The 5,951-nt window shown below is 46.5% G+C and overlaps 1 long non-coding RNA gene across 1 annotated transcript; it reads left to right on the top strand.

The window, feature by feature from the left end:
* Positions 1-333: 333 nt before the first annotated feature.
* On the top strand, positions 334-4,148 carry LOC123061863 (uncharacterized). The gene is made up of 4 exons (XR_006429384.1): positions 334-650; positions 2,496-2,585; positions 2,940-3,165; positions 3,886-4,148. It is a non-coding gene; the product is annotated as an uncharacterized lncRNA (long non-coding RNA).
* Positions 4,149-5,951: the final 1,803 nt, after the last annotated feature.

Genomic DNA, 5,951 nt, shown 5'->3' on the forward strand with positions numbered 1-5,951 from the left:
TCTTTGCCATCTGCCAGCCGCTGGCTGATGGCAAAGATATGGGCCTTTGCCATCCGTTGGCTGATGGCAAAGAGGTCGGACTATCTCCTCCCCTCTCTTCTTCTAAAAAAAATTTGTCCTCCCCTCTCTCCCAGCCCGCCCCCACCCCTCTCTCTCTCTCCCAGCCCGGCCCCACCCCTCTCTCTCTCCCCACCTCACCCACCCACACCACCGTTGTCTAAAAAAAACCACCCACCACCGCACCCGCGTGCCCCAGCCGCCGGACGACGCCCAGCACCGCCGCCGGCCCGCCCCTCCCCGCCACCGCAGCCCTCCCCCGCCCCTCCCCGCCACCGCAGCCCGCCCCTGCGCCCGTCCCTCCACCATTCCAGGCCGCGGCGCCGCCCCCTCCCCGCGGCCCTCCCGGCCACCGCAGCCCTCCCGGCCACCGCGGCGTGCCCCGCGGCCCTCCCCACCACCGCAGCCCGCCCCTCCACCGAGCCAGGCCACGGCGTCGCCCCCTTCCCGCGGCATCGGTATCGGTCGGGCGCGTCTCGGTCCAGATGCATACATAGGCTGGCGGAGGGCATCGTTTTCCTCCGGATTCCCTTCCCACCGGGCTGCTTCGTCACTAGATCCGTCGTCCACTGACCCCATCCTCTATACATACGGTACGGTACCAACGCCTCTCCCCTTCCGTATCATATCTCTACAAAGTTCCATCGTTTCAGAGCTTCACTTGTTATTATTACTCTCTCACGAGATTGATTTCCAACCCCACCGCAACAACAAGAAAAAGATCGATTTCCAACTAAGACAGAATCATTTTGATTCAGAAACCTGGGAGATAATTCAGATTCAGGTTCTAGAAATATTTCAGATTCAGTAAGGCTTGGGACTAGGGAAAGAAGAGTGCACGAATAAGTATAATAATGCGTCTGAAATTACAGTTTGTTCCTATCTGATTCTGACGATACCTACTTTCAAGGTCCACTTCTTACAAAGTACGTAGTAGTAACATGTGTTTTCCTTATGGAAACTCAAGTCTCTTTTCTTGACTAAACCAAATTAATATCAGCTCCAGTTTGATCATTTGATGGCATAGGTTTTGAGAATAACATAGTATTAACACTGCAATTTTTATGGGTAACCAAACACCTCACTGTAATTAAAACTTTAGTATTAAACGAAACTACAGTATTGTTAGAATACTTTGAAAATACTGTGCTATCAAACGGGGCCTTAGTATGGGGTGGGGCTGCGAGTGCATGGAACGGTGGCTCAGCTCGGCTCAGCCGGCGGGAAGGAGTGAGAGGGACATATGAGCTGGTTGTTTCTTCCTCCGGGCTCCTGATGGGATGGCCCGTATGTTAGCTAGCTGAGCATGTTGATCAGCTCCGGCCAGCAGGCGTGTGCTTGCACTGCTAATGGCTAGGTAGCTGAGGCCCCATTTGATAACAAAGTATTTTCTAAGTATTCTTAGAATACTGCAGCTTTTTATAATACTGTGGTTTTTATTACAAAGGGTTGTTTGATTGTCTCTAAAAACTGTGATTTTAATACTGCAGTTTTTTGCAAACTACAATATTTTCTCTGCATAAAAAAGGGAACCACATACCTCTTTTTTTAAAACTGAGCTCACTGAGGAGAAAAGAGAGTCTCTCGCTCAGACCTTCTTCTCAACATCCTCTTTTTACTTCTATATGCAAACTTGGACATATACATCTGGTGGGGTGGTCCTTGTGTGCATGGTTATATTGACAATGCAGCCTCACTATTACTCCTAGTAGTTATCGGCAGCAATTTAAAAGAATCTCACCAAGTTATTGAACTGCAGAATAAGGCCCCTTGTGTGTATTAAAACTGAAACTTCTGGCTGCACTTGTCTCGTTGAGATTTACAGAACTGCACTTGATATTAACTAGATCATTATCTCTAATTTTGAGATAAATATGGAAGTGTAGTGCTGATTGTGTAGCAGCTACAGTTTTGACAGGATAAAAGAATTACTCCTAGTTAGTATCTCATATGAGATGTTTGTGTAGGAATATATCACTAGCTTATATGATAGTTAGCTCTATTTATGTAGTTTGCATGCACTTTCTACACACATATTGCAATGTGATTGTTTGCTGATATGCTTTAAGTAGTGATGTTCATGCTGTTTCTACATGACAAGTAAAAACAACACGAGTATATGGGCTTACATGAGTTCTGCTAGTTGAGTTTCTTTGATAAAATGTTCACTTTGAATTTCTAATTGATGTAGACTCTCACATCTTTATTTTGGAATCAGACGGTATTTGTTCTTGGTCATTTTACGACACTGTCTTGTAAGGGAGAAAGGCTTGGTCTCTCTATTTGGTTGTTGTTTTAGCTCTTGCAGATTGCCATATATGACGTGCTAATTGTTTTTAGCTCTTGACATAGTTAAACTTTGGATGCCCTAGTGCCTGCTGCTTATGTTTGTTTACTCGGTTTGAACTCTGAATGATATGTTGTTATCCTGATTGCAGGTCTGATGAGTTGGTTTTGCTTGTGTGTGAGGAGGCATGTTGTGGTTAACATCGAGTCAGGGTGCCTACCTTTGTATTTGAATCTGTGAGGTAATGAAGGCAAAAAAGAAGTTTCTACTTGCACTGTTCTTGCAAGGAAACAGAGACAAACTTGTGGTTACTGAAGCATTACTCTGTAGTTTCTACTTGCTCTGTCAAATACATTCTGTTGTTGATCATCTTCAGTAAATTCTAAGCCTCAGCTACTCTGTTGTTAAAGCTTCCCTGTTACAGTTTTATATTTATTAGATAGGTTCGCTACTCTGAAAAAAAGGTTAGTTGCTGATTTAGCATCACAGGAGGGTACCAACTAAGAACTTTTGGAGTGACAACAAAATTTAATTAAAGGGGAAAAACTGTTTGTTTGAGCTTCCAATTTCCCTCACCTCTCTTACCTTTTTCCAGATATGGACCGTCAACCGCCATGACCATGATCAACGCGTCCTCGGCCTCCCAGACGAGGATGGAATGAGCAGGGCAAGAGAAGAGGAGGGAGCAGGCCGACGCCCGACGGCGACCTGACCATCCTCCTGGATCTCATCGGCAACCCCCTGGCCTGGAGGCCGCCCGCCCGCCCGCCGTCAGTGCGGGGCCTGCGGCACCACTTCCTCGTGCTCCTCCTTAACATCCAGTGAGGCTTTGCTTCTCCCCATCCCCTCTATTCCACCATGTTTTTTTGTAATTTTTGCCCATGATGTTGCTTCGCACTTTATTCATATATTGTATTTGGCACAGGTTCATATGTTCATAAGAGTTATCTGTGATGCTGCTTGCACAGTTCAAGAAAATCATATCATCTGTTGGCACTTTGTCCATGTATTTTAACATTGCGTGTTTTGATTTTGTGATTTGGGTGCATTGTTTCCTGATTAACATGAATTAATGGATCTACACAAGCAAGGCACTTATTAACTTGGCACTGTTAATTAAGAAAATTTGATGAAGCACGCACTGTTAATTTCAGCAACACTCTTTGCCTTTGCATGTGAATTAATGGATATGGCACCTTCTTATACAAATCAATGGATTTGGCACTTAGTGTTATGAATCTTATGAACAAGTTAACGTCACTGATGTGTATGATATGTATGCATACTTGGAACATTATGATATGTATGCATACTTGAATGGTAGTAACTTGAATGCATCAACATTAGTGCTATAGAGTTGTTATCCGAGCTAGTTCTGTTTACTTTTAATATAGGTCTAGTAGTCACCAGTACTTACATCCTATGCTATAGTAGTCCTTGTTCATATTTACTAGCTAAGTTTGCTTGTCCTGGGGATCTACATACATGCCATTCGTGTTTCACGCTTTCTCTGAAATGAAATAATAAGGTGCACTTTCCAGGGACCAGGACGACCACCGGGACCTCCATGACGATGACGAAGCCCCGCACATGGTCGAGCTCGATGGAACAACAGTGCCTCGGTGTGGTGCAGCCGAGTTGGGCCAACGACTACGTTATGGTCCTCATTATGGTCGAGTTTTTGTTTTGACCTTGTGAAACTTGCTACCTATGGATGAAACTGTGTAATATTGATGAAACTATGTATATGTACGGATGAAACTTGCTACTATTGGTAACATGTGTTGGATACATATGTGTTCATGACTATTGGTAATATGTGTTGAATATGCTATATTGGTCATATAAATCTATTTGTGTTTGATTTCTATGAAAATGAATTGATATAAGAAAAAACAAAATTAAATGGGGCAATATAGTCACTTTGCCATCTGCTGGCAGATGGCAAAGAGCTTTGCCATCAGCTGGCAGATGGCAAAGAGGCCACGTGTCATCTACATGTAACTTTTGGGCTGGCCTATTTGGGCTCTTTGCCATCTGACAGCAGATGGCAAACCTCTTTGCCATCTGCTGGCAGACGGCAAAGCATGCAGCCTTTGCCATCTGCTGGCAGATGGCAAAGAGCCTGCAGCCTTTGCCATCTGCTGGCAGATGGCAAAGTATGCCGTTAGCCTTCTAACGGGGCTAACCCCGTTAAGAGGCTTTGCCATCTTCCAGCAGATGGCAAAGTCACAGGCTCTTTGCCATCAGCCAGCAGACGACAAAGAAGCCTTTACCGGCAGGGTTTCAGACGACCTGTTTGCCATCTGCTGGCAGATGGCAAAGCCTTTGCCATCCGCCGACCATGCCTTTGCCATCTGCCATGGCAGATGGCAAAGTGCCAGATTCCAGTAGTGCATCAGGATTTTGCCAGTTGCCGATAACTTCAACAAAACATGATCATCTCATACAACAACTTATATCTCATCACGTCTTGACCATATCACATCACAACATGCCCTGCAAAAACAAGTTAGACGTCCTCTACTTTGTTGTTGCAAGTTTTACGTGGCTGCTACGGGCTTAGCAAGAACCGTTCTTACCTACGCATCAAAAACCACAACGATAGTTTGTCAAGTTGGTGTTGTTTTAACCTTCGCAAGGACCGGGCGTAGCCACACTCGGTTCAACTAAAGTTGGAGAAACTGACACCCGCCAGCCACCTATGTGCAAAGCACGTCGGTAGAACCAGTCTCGCGTAAGCATACGCGTAATGTCGGTCCGGGCCGCTTCATCCAACAATACCGCCGAACCAAAGTATGACATGCTGGTAAGCAGTATGACTTATATCGCCCACAACTCACTTGTGTTCTACTCATGCATATTACATCAACGCATAAAACCTAAGCTCGGATGCCACTGTTAGGGAACGTAGTAATTTCAAAAATTTCCTACGCACACGCAAGATCATGGTGATGCATAGCAACGAGAGGGGAGCGTGTTGTCCACGTACCCTCATAGACCGAAAGCGGAAGCGTTTAGCACAACGCGGTTGATGTAGTCGTACGTCTTCACGGCCCGACCGATCAAGCACCGAAACTACGACACCTCCGAGTTCTAGCACACGTTCAGCTCGATGACGATCCCCGGACTTCGATCCAACAAAGTGTCAGGGAAGAGTTCCGTCAGCACGACGGCGTGGTGACGATCTTGATGTTCTACCGTCGCAGGGCTTTGCCTAAGAACCGCTAAAATATTATCGAGGAGTATGGTGGAAGGGGGCACCGCACACGGCTAAGAAAATGATCACGAGGATCAACTTGTGTGTCTATGGGGTGCCCCCTGTCCCCGTATATAAAGGAGTGGAGGAGGGGAGGGCCGACCCTCTCTATGGCGCGCCCTAGGGGAGTCCTACTCCCACCGGGAGTAGGATTCCCCTTTTCCTAGTCCAACTAGGAGTCCTTCCATGTAGCAGGAGTAGGATACAAGGAAGGGGAAGAGGGAAGAGAAGGAAGGAGGGGGCGCCGCCCCTCCCCCTAGTCCAATTCGGACTAGTCAATGGGGGGGGGGGGGCGCGGCCTGCCTCTTCCTCTCCCCTAAAGCCCAATAAGGCCCATATACTTCTTCC

Source organism: Triticum aestivum, chromosome 3A, assembly GCF_018294505.1.
Source record: "Triticum aestivum cultivar Chinese Spring chromosome 3A, IWGSC CS RefSeq v2.1, whole genome shotgun sequence".
NCBI lineage: Eukaryota > Viridiplantae > Streptophyta > Magnoliopsida > Poales > Poaceae > Triticum > Triticum aestivum.